General features: G+C 33.7%; 1 protein-coding gene across 1 annotated transcript in view; it reads right to left on the reverse strand.

The window, feature by feature from the left end:
• The window catches only part of si:ch211-79l17.1, a 68,843-nt gene extending 59,272 nt beyond the window's left edge, over positions 1-9,571 (reverse strand). The window contains 1 exon segment of the mRNA NM_001423511.1: positions 9,465-9,571. The gene's annotated coding sequence lies outside the window, so the exon portion shown is untranslated.
• Between the last annotated feature and the right edge of the window lie 2,037 nt (positions 9,572-11,608).

An 11,608-nucleotide genomic window follows, 5' to 3' on the forward strand; every position in this document is an offset into this window, starting at 1 on the left:
TAGTGACATGAAAAAAAATTCACCAGATGATTTGATTACCTCTATGTAGAAAAATTGTTCATTTACATCGACTGTAAGGATCAAGTCATTTTTATGTATTTGCATAAATTATAATAAATTACAATATATATATATATATATATATAAATAATTATAAAAAATTACATGCAAAACAAAACAAAGCAAAACAAAGCTTCATGGTTTTCCGAGAAGTGTAACAGTGTTCAAGTACAGAAATTGAACAACCAAACGTAAAATAACATAGTCATCATTGTATAACTAATAATCAAAATTGTAATATTTCATATTTTTATCTTTTAATCTTTAATAATGCAATATTGACTCTCAAACGATATTTTTTTCATCCCTAATTTTAACCCATACAATGCATTTTTGTCAATTTCTACAAATATAACAGTGGAAAAGAGTTTTTTTAGTGCAGGTTCAAAAATAATCTGCAATGCATTTGGGAACAGATAAAAAATAAATAAATAAAATGCTTACACTTAATTACGACAGACAATTTAGATGAAAATATTTCCTGTCAGGTATCCCAAATAACATATAGGCCAAATCCTTTCTCGCACTGTACAAAATCTTCCAGATCATATAAAAATATTCCTGCATTGTCAACAGGGCAGGAAAATAAACGACTTGTGAGAAAAGACTTCTTTAAATAACTGATGCATATCACACACAAATGCATACTGGGATCCATTTGGGAACTAATGTTAGATGCTTACAGGTCACTTCAACAGACTAAACTAAAATATTTCCTTTAAGATATCCCAAATGCACAAACAGGTGAATAATCTCTCTCACATTCACTCCAAAACTTTCCATATTAAACATATTCCTGCATTGTCAACAGGGCAGGAAAATAAAAGACATCTTTAAATAACTGACTCATAACACAAACACACACACAAACACATTATTAAACGAAATGCAATGCATTTGGGAACAAATGTTAAAGAAAAAAAATAATAAAATGCTTACATTTCACTTCAACGGATAAACTAAAACTACCTTTCAGATATCCCAAATGGAGAAATAGGTCAAAAATCCAGCTCACAATTACTCCAAAACCTTCCATATTAAAAATATTCCTGCACTGTCAACAGGTGAGGATAATAAAAGACTCGAGAGAAAAAGACTATTTTAAATAAAGTATGCATATCACACACAAATGTATAAAAAATGAACTGGAATACATTTAGGAACCAATGTTTAAGTAAAAAAACAATAATAAGATGCTTACAGGTCACTTCAACAGACTAAACTAAACTAAAATATCTCCTTTCAGATATCCCAAATGCACAAATAGGTCAAAAATCCACCTCACATTCACTCCAAAACTTCCCATTATAAAAATATTCCTGCATTGTCAACACTAGGAAAGGAAAATAAAACACTTCTTTAAATAACACATACAAATGTGTACATAAATGAACTGAATCGTCAACAGGTCTGAAAGGAACTATTTCAGCATTTGGAAACCAATGTTGAAGTAAACAAAAACAATAATAAAATGCTTATATTTCACTTCGACAGAGTAACTAAATTAAAAAAAATTCCTTTCAGATATCCTGAATCCACAAATAGGTCAAATCTATTTCACATTCACTCCGAAACTTTCCATATAAAAATATTCCTGCATTATCAAGACAAAGACGACATCTCGTGAGAAAACACTTCTTTAAATAACCAGAGCTGCAGCATCCATTAAGCAGTGAGCGAGTCATGCTTTTTCTTCCATTCCCAAAACTGAAGGGACCCAAACAGGAAATACATTCCACATGAACTCAGAGAAGCCACTGCCAGCGAGTCTCATTCTAGAGTTGGCCTACAATAGCTGAGGGGCCGCCGTCTGCTCACAGCACTTTTCAAAAGAGGCTTTAACCAAACCCTGCTTGCAAAACACAATGAGGTGCACGCAGAAGAGAGCGGAATTGACCTACACGCAGACATCCAACAGAACTAATCACAACCTTCTGAGGAATCCAGGGTGAAGAATGTGGAAACTAACAATTAGGATCACAACCATGCTGTGACAAAATGCTGTGATTTTAGTTTGTTCCCACTTGTAGTAATCTGGTTTTACTGATTCATTAGGTTCACACACCAAAAAATAAAATGTAACATTCACTGCGTTATTTTTAAGAGCAACATTAAGATAATATGGGAAAAATAGGCACTGAGATATTCTGTTCTTCTGTGATAAACTGTAAAAATATCCATCAATTAGCAGTTTTCCATATTTTTGATTCATCTTTTGATTTCTTTCCTGTTTATTTCTGCTTTTGAATTGCATTATGGGATATTTATTTTTCTTCTGACAACTTTTAATCGCTTTTTTAAAAAAAAGTGACTTATGAACATTTGTAAGTTTAAAGTAGTGATGCACTATATTGCTTTAGCATTGGTATCTCGATGTGTGTATATTCACAATAGTCGTAATGGTGTTAAATTGGGACTATAGTTGACCAGCAATGAAGAAGGTACATTGTAATTTTAAATTACATTAGATTATTCGATAATATAGGGGTGGGACAAAATTAAGGATGTCCAAATTCGATCACATGATCAGAAATTGGGCCCAATCACATGATTTCAGACTCGATCTGAATTTACCTCACAATCAGGACTTGAGTATGTGTGTATGCATGCATGTATATATTTATATATATTCTCATTATTTTTTAACACATCTATTTTTATGCGGTGGCACAGAGTTAGACCTCTTTCTTAACCACACAGAAAGAGCAACATGTGCGACATGACATCACTTTGTTGCAGAAACGCTATTGGTTAAATTCTGGCAAAGTTGAACACAAAAGCAGCTTGAAGCAGAAAGTGCGAGTATGTCTGCGGTCTGGAGGTATTATAAAGTTGATTACGACAACATTGCCATAGCAAACTGTGAGATATGTAAATTTGGGATTGCCTGCTGGGTATTTTAAGTTGAGGTGCTGTTTGTTTTATATTCGATTTTTTTATACTAAAAGTGCAAAAGTGAAGAATTGATGTTATTACTTAATTGTTCAAGCTACCTCATAGAAGTGCTCTGTTTGTTAACACAGTTATTGAGTTTTTAAATAAGTTGAATTAAATATAATATAAGGAACACCCTGAATCGGTTTCTTCCCTCTTTATTCTTTTTAAATGTATTATAGAAGTATCGGATAGAGTTTCGGTATCGGCAGATCCTTAAAATCAAATGAATCAAAAGCAAAAAAACCTGATCGGGACATTTCTAGACAAAATATCTATATGCTGATTAATCGTGATAATTCTGTCTTCGCGATACATTATCGATCGATGTAGCCAAGTATCCATATTAATTTAAATGTATAAAAGATCTGAATTTTATGTCTAAAAAATCTGAATTTTGATCCATGATTGTCGTCATTGTCCTTATAGGGGAAAAAAAAAATATCACGATAATATTATATCCTATTACTGTACCCAAATATCTGACCACTAATTTAACTTTATCTATTTAGGAATGCAATTAGTTTGTTTGTCTGCTACAAGATTATTCCAACCCATTTAAATTCATGATTTAATTTTAAATAGAGCTATTCAAGTCATCTGCCAAAATTGTATTCATATCGCAATATACATCACAGAAAAATAAAATATCACAATTGTCTGGGTTGGTGATTCACCTTGTAATAAACTGATATCACACTTTCTGTTATTTTTTAAGACTTATATACTTCTCTATATTATTATTTCTTAGGCATTATACTAAAATTAACAAATTATATGTTACAATTATATGTTAATTTATAAATTATATTAAAACTACTAAAATGTCAAAAAAAAGTCACTTTGTTAAACTGTAGAGTTGACTTTTCATCATCAAAAGTCAACAGAGCAGATGGAGAAGTGACGACACTAACCATAATTGAGAAACTACAACCAGTAAATAAGATCTGAACCACTCTAATACAGGCCCCTGTAGGCCAACCTAAGGGGCCAAGTGGGATAGTAGGACAGAATGGTCCACAGTATCAAAAGCAGCGGTAAGGTCTAGCATCACATGTAACACCGTCTTTTTAGCATCAAGAGAGAAAAGAATATCATTTTGTAGAAGTGCAGATTCAGTACTGTGACGTGATCTAATACCTGACTGAAACATCTGCAATATATGATTTTTTCAAGATAAGATTGCACCTGTGTAAAAACTACTTTAGATTAAAAGGGGAGATGGGACACTGGTCTAAGACTATTCAGGTTAAAGCTGCACAATTAATCGTTAAAAGATCGCGATCTCAATTCCACCCCCTAGACTATCTTAATCCAGCATTTCTACGATTCCATCAATCATATTTTCAAGTTCAGGAGAGAAGAAAAGGCGGCGGCATGAGTCTTTTCATCGTTTCACACACATTGCTCAGAGACATTGACACCTCCATATGATGTTGAATGAGTCACATACTGTATTTATAAGGTTTAATTAACCTAAAAATTATTTTTGCCTTAATATAATGATGTTTTCGCCATCAGGAAATCACACGTGACGTGAGCTGCTGGTTATCACAAAGAGGGCGCGCGCGTTCACTCTAGTGTACAGAACCTGCATATGTTGCGAGTAACAGGTAATAAAGTTGTAAATAATATTCAGTTTGTGGCACAGAGTGATCGTTTGGGAGCCGTGCGCGAAGTATGAACAACCATTTAGGCTTAGCAATCAAAATGAAACCGAAAGTGTGCACTTCATTTAAATGATCATATCGCGTTGGCGCCAATAGCCTTGTGGTTAGTGCGTCGACACATGGCACCGAGGTGCTCGCAGCGACCCATGTTCGATTCCCGTCTCGAGGTCCTTTGCTGATCCTTCCCCGATCTCTGCTCCCCACACTTTCCTGTCTCTATATCTCCACTGTCCTATCAATAAAGGTGAAAACCCTTAAAATAAATAAATAAATAAATAAAATAAAAATAAATGATCATATCGCATTTTAGAGTTATGATTATGGCATGCATTTGATCTGTTTTTTCTTTCATAGCGAACCCACAGTTGTGCATGAAAATTAATGTTTACAATGTCAGTATAACTACTCTAGCCTATATATTGTTGAATATAATCTGATAATGGCAAATGTCTGATTTTACCAGTGAATAAAATTGTCTAATATGACAGATTGCAAGCATTTATCTCAAACATAATAATTCAACATCAGAATTATTATAAGTAGAATAGAATTATTTATAGAAACCAGTAGACCAACACATAATATTATTATCGATGTTGTGCCATATGTTTGTTTTTACCACACCTTTATTTTACATAATCGTGAGAAAACCGTGATCTTTATTTTAAGTAAAAAAAAAATAAAAAAAACAAAAAAAAAACCGCGATTCTCATTTTAGCCAGAATCGTGCAGCTTTAATTCAGGTTTATTTTTTTCCAAAAAGAGCTATTCAAGTCATCTGGTGAAATTGCAATATGCATCGCAGAAAACCTACAGATTTTTCCAATGTCATGCAGCCCTAGTTACAGATTTCCAACATTTTTCAAGAATATCATCATTTGTGTGGAAGAAAGAAATGCATAAAGGTTCAAGTCAAGTGAATGTTGAGTAAATCATGAATGAAAATCCATTTTTAAGTGAACTATCCCTTTAGCTCAAAACACTCAACATAAAACCCATAATCCTTGAATGAAACCAATAACTTGCACAGCTTAAATAATCAAAACAAATCCAAATATAACAGAACAAAAATGTTCCGGCAATCTTTTTCATCCACGGGCGACAAATACAGTGAACTTCACACTGCAACGTGTAATTTAAGCTACTTACAGGGTTACACTGGTGTGCTGTTGAGTATAAATATCCTGAAATATTCTGAGAGCTGCAGCCGCTAGAACCACTACAGGAATCTGGATCCTCCTGACACATCCTCTGACACACTCACAAGACTGTCTGTGACTAGTTGTGTAGAACTGAACTGCCTACTAATCCACACCAGAGCCATCGATACCTCAATCAAGAAGTCTGATTAATGACACAATGTGCTTTTCTCAATAACCACCAATGCAAAACAGCTTTTCAAAATGCACACATTTATAAATTACAATCAAATCAGAAAGAGAGAAAGAGCAAGGACAGTACAGCGGTCAATCATACACACAGTTAAAGGGATAGTTCAGCCAAAACTGAAAATTACCCCATCGTTTACTCACCCTTTACTTCTTTTTTAAACACAAAAGAATATATTTTGAAGAAAGTTTAAATCCTGCAACCATTGACTTCCATAGTAAAAATACTATGGAAGCATTCTTCAAAATATCTTCTTTTGTGTTCAACAGAATAAAAGAAAGGTTTGATATTACTTGTAGGTGATTAAATAAATAGTGGGCAAATTTTCATTTCTAGGTGAATCATCCCTTTAACCTGCAGTTATAAACCATATTTTGGTTGTTGCTATAGATCAGATACAGTTGCGGGCTTAAAGGGTCACGAATCACCAAGACGCATGCTTTGAGCTGTGAACAGTCACTCATATATGTGCCCCATGCTGCTATAAACACAATAAGGACACATATATTTTACAAAACAGTCCAAAATGGTTGTTTTTGCGTTATTTCGAGCAAATTGGTTGTTCTGGTTTGAAAAATTTTTTGAAGCTGCGTCACGCCGATTAGAGTGTGTATTCCAGCATGTAGACTGGACGTCTGTATTTGGGAGTCTCTGAGTGTGCTGCATTCATTCATGAAAAAGATTTGGTTTAAACCAATCAGCTCTATTGTGTATGCGGTGTAACTTCATTAATATGCATGATAGCTTTGAAGACCTGTGACAGTGTTCAGACGGCAGAGAGACGCCATGTTGTGTTGCCAAAACAAGTGGGATAAGTAGAATTGTTTGGAGGTACGGGTCGTCAGTGTTGTGTTTATAAATGTGCTGTAATGAAGGTTTTGTTTCCATTTTTGCTCTATGAGAGCGCAGCTGGACTCGCGTGTCTAAGGAATATTTTTACTCGAGAGCTTTTCGCATCTGGAAATGGTGAAATCCAAATTTGCTGCTTGTCTCCTCTTAATAAAGACACGGCTCCAGTTAGTGTTGATTGTTCAGCCTCTTCAGATTTGGTAAGTGAGCGATAAGAGGTCTTTGTTTGTTTATTCAGATGGTAAAGTTAGTTTGTATCGTAAGCAGTAATCTTTTAGTGTTTATAGACAGACCTTAGTCAAAATGATTTCTAAGTTGCTAAAGTTAACAGTATGTTAATATCACTACAATATTATGGGCTGAAAGATCTGCTGCTCTCCGAGCGTATACATGTAAACACCGCAATCAAACTAATACCGTCACATTTTGTGACAGGAATAACACACACAGCTTTCTGACACTATCTACTGAGTGCATTTAAGTTACTGAGAAATCAGAGTTTTTTTTCTTTTTCGCTCATTCGCTGTGCGTTAACAAACATTGCATTAAAAATACACGCTTCCAGCAATTCCTCGAATCAAATATCTCGTTTGTCACAAGGGGCATGCGTCACAAATAAAATGTTCCTGAATGAAAGAGCCAAACTGCAGTTAAAGTCCACCATTTAATAAATTGTCAAATAATTTGATTACTGATCTCCATATAAACAGTACCTGTCTTTCTGCTCTGCGTCTGTGTTTGTTTTGCCTCTGTGAAAATCAGCGCATGCCCAAATTGAAACTCCCATTTTTATGCTAATTTTTATGCACCTTCCCTCTTTCCCTCCTCCAACACTCCCCATAAACAGAGCTGGACACACCCACTTTCCTGACTTTTTCCAAACTAAAGGTGTGAAAACACCCTGCTGAATTTATTTATTTATTTATTGCCACATCAGCAAATTATGGCTATTTCATAGCTAAATGGATATACATAAAAATATTACATGACAAAAACACAAATTCGTATTACAATAAAAAGTTACTTAGACGAAATATATAAAATAGAATTCAATAAAATCCACACAAAAACATATTCAAAGTTAAATATGATTTTTCAGTTCAATTTTTGATCAATAATTTAAGATTCTTCCTGGTGGTAGCTTCTTAAAAATATCCATCAAAATACTCTCCTTATGAAAATGTTGTCTAACGGTATTCAAACTTCCACATTCAAACAAAATGTGTAACATTTTAGGCTGCTTTGTTATTCAGTAAATACAAATAAGTCAACCTAGAAAGTCCAATTCGACATTTAGTATGGACAGTTTGTTCATGTCTGGTCTCAAAATTATAATTTGCAAAGTGTTATTTTCGGGTTAACTTCATGTAATTTACCCCAACGGCCACAGTAATGTAAAAACAGTAGTTGTAAAGAGTATTATTTATGTAGTTTATTAAATTACCCAACAAGTTGGATTTAATTAACACCTACCTCCACTAATACCCTAAACTCAACCATCACAGTACTATAAAGATATTAATTATTATACACTGTTACAAAAATGATGCTATATTAATGTGCATATCCGCAGCTGTATACTATCAAGACTTTGCCCCATATTGTGGACTACATATCTATATACTGTATATGTCACACATTTTCAATGGAGTGATATGATGACAAAAAAGCCAAGTGTATATTGTAATGCACTGATCTAAACAGCAATCTGCTCTTGTTTGACATAAAATCGAGAGGTTTCCACTGTTTTAACACCCTTAATATCATTGAAGTTGGTTTAATATTAACACATTAGTTCGTTTTGAACAGTGACAACCTGTGACGCTACTTTGATTATTGTGTCTGAAATCGCATGCAAGTATGACTTCAAAACAACGCCAGCACTATTTAATTAACTGTGAACAATGGTGTACTGATAACTATAGTCTGCTAATATGATTTCACTATCAAGTATTTGCTAAGAATACCTTGTCTGAAATCATATTGTGAAGGAGAAAGTCTGAACGTGCGTATGTAAATCCAACTCTACCCCAATCTGAATATCAGTGACCCATCGCCAGTGTCACCCTTGGGGTCTGGGTGTGTGTGACACCCGTTGGCTGTCATTAGGGTGTTAAAGAGCTGCAGTCAAGCGTATCACTGCTTTTTCAGGGCGTTGAAGGGTCTCTAGCCATGGTGTAATTTAGGGACCCTGGAGGCAGTTAATTACACCGTTAATTGGAGTAATTAAGATCAGTCAGTCAGACTGCAGCAGATTTTGAAGAGGTTTAAACGGCTCAATGCTGATACAGATGAACCTAAAGCCCTTAACATCCCACACACACGCCTGATGCCGCTCAAATATCACTTTAACATCCTCCTTCTGTCGTTTCCCGCTTTTAACACCACACTTTTAACGGATTCGGACGATTTTCACCAAAAATCATCAGTGTTTATGGAGCTAATCTCAGTTAGCCGTTAGCAGCTCTCGTTGACACGGATTGGAAAAACACATCAAAGCGCCAAAACACACGCGCTCGCGGCCGCTCTGAGACGGCGGCGGTTAACGGACGAAATTCCTACCTGTGGTGGCTCCGGGAAAGGCGGTAATCGGTGTGAAAAACAGCCCGCTCGGCGGTCGGATCACGGCATCACTTACCAGCTGTTTGTCCCCACCCTCCTGTCTGTGGAGAGAGGAAATGACGGAGCTCGGCTTCCGAGCGCGCGTCTACAATGCACAAGCACGAGCAATGCGCGCGTCCGCACATACCACAGCCTATGAGCACAGCACGGGCACTTGCAGTAGTTATTTAATTAAGTTAATAAAGGTAGTATTTAAGAAAGTATAGTAGTGATTTAAGTTTGTGTTAAATAAAAAAAACAATAAAACTTCACTCTTATTAGGTCTTCTTCATATTTTGTAATAAGTTTTTGGATGAATAGCAACTGATTTAATTTGTTGTGAGTGGAAATTAGGGTTATTCTACCTAATATGGCTTAAATGAACTCTTCTGAAATTAAAACATTGGTATTGTTTTGTAAAAAACAATGAATATAGACGTTAGAAACTCTTTTGGCGTAAAAAAACAACAACAACAAAAAAACACGGGCACTCTAAAGTAACGAATTAATTAAACAAATAAAGCTGGTATTTAAGAAAGTATATTAGTAATTTAAGTTTGTGTTAAATAAAAATAACAATGAAACTCCACTTAGATCTTCATATTCTATAATCTGTTCAGATTAGCAACTGATTTCATGTGTTGTGAGTGAAAATTAGAGCTATTCTATCTATTATCACTTTAATTATCTCTTCAGAAGATAAAATAAATTGTATTGTGATGTAAAAAACAATTAATATACACATTAAACACCTTTTTTCGTCAGTCACAAAAAAGTAGTTATTAATTAAACAAATAAAGCTGGTATTTAGGAAAGTACAGTAGTAATTCAAGTTTGTGTTAAATAAAATCAACAATGAAACTCCAGTCGTATCAGATCTTCTTCATATTTCGTAATATGTTTTTGGATGTTTTGTTCAGAATAGCAACGGATTTCATTTATTGTGAGTGAAAATTAGGGTTATTCTACCTAATAATGCTTTAATTATGTCTTTTGAATTTAAAACATTGGTACTATATTATATAAAACTAATTATTATAGACATTAGACACTTTTTAGGCGTAATAAAACACTAAAAGTTATTTATTTAAACAAATAAAGCTGTTATTTAAGAAAGTATAGTAGTAATTTAGGTTTTGTTAAATATAAATAATAAGAAAACTACACAAACTACAAACTACTTCATATTTTGTAATACGTTTTTGGACGAATAACAACTGATTTCTTTTGTTGTGAGAGAAAATTAGGGCTATTCTAACATTACTTTAATTATCTCTTCTGAAGTTAAAACATTGGTATTATATCGTATAAAAACAATTAATAGACATCAGACACTTTTCTGGCATAATAAAACACTAAAAGTTATTTAATCATGTCTTTAGACTGTGGGGGAAACCGGAGCACCCGGAGGAAACCCACGCGAAGGCAGGGAGAACATGCAAACTCCACACAGAAATGCCAACTGAGCTGAAGCTCGAACCAGCGGCCCAGCGACCTTCTTGCTGTGAGGCGACAGCACTACCTACTGCACCACTGCCTCCCCTCAAATGCTTTTGTGATGTATAAAAAATAATCTGACACTTTTTTTTTTGGTGTAACAAAGCACGGGCACCAAAAAAGTAGTTATTTATTTAAACAAATAGAGCTGGTATTCAAGACTACGCTCTTTTTAAATTGAACATTTTAAAACAATTGTTCAGAATAGCTGATTCCGTGTGTTGTGATTGAGGGATTTGATGTGATGGACTTCTCTGTCCTCTAGTGTTCAACATGCAAAAGCACAAACATGTTTAGTGTCGTTTACTTGTCGATAGAGGGCGCCACATCCATAAAGATAATAATATAATATAATATAATATAATATAATATAATATAATATAATATAATATAATATAATATAATATAATATAACATAATTAATATAATTAATATAATATAATATAATATAATTAATATAATATAATTAATATAGTATAATATAATAAATATATTATGATAAATACAATATAATATAATATAATAAATATAATATAATATAATGAATATAATATAATACATACAATATAATATAATAAATATATTGTAATATAATAAATATATTATAA

The sequence above is a fragment of the Danio rerio genome, chromosome 18, assembly GCF_049306965.1.
Source record: "Danio rerio strain Tuebingen ecotype United States chromosome 18, GRCz12tu, whole genome shotgun sequence".
Classification (NCBI taxonomy): Eukaryota; Metazoa; Chordata; class Actinopteri; order Cypriniformes; family Danionidae; genus Danio; species Danio rerio.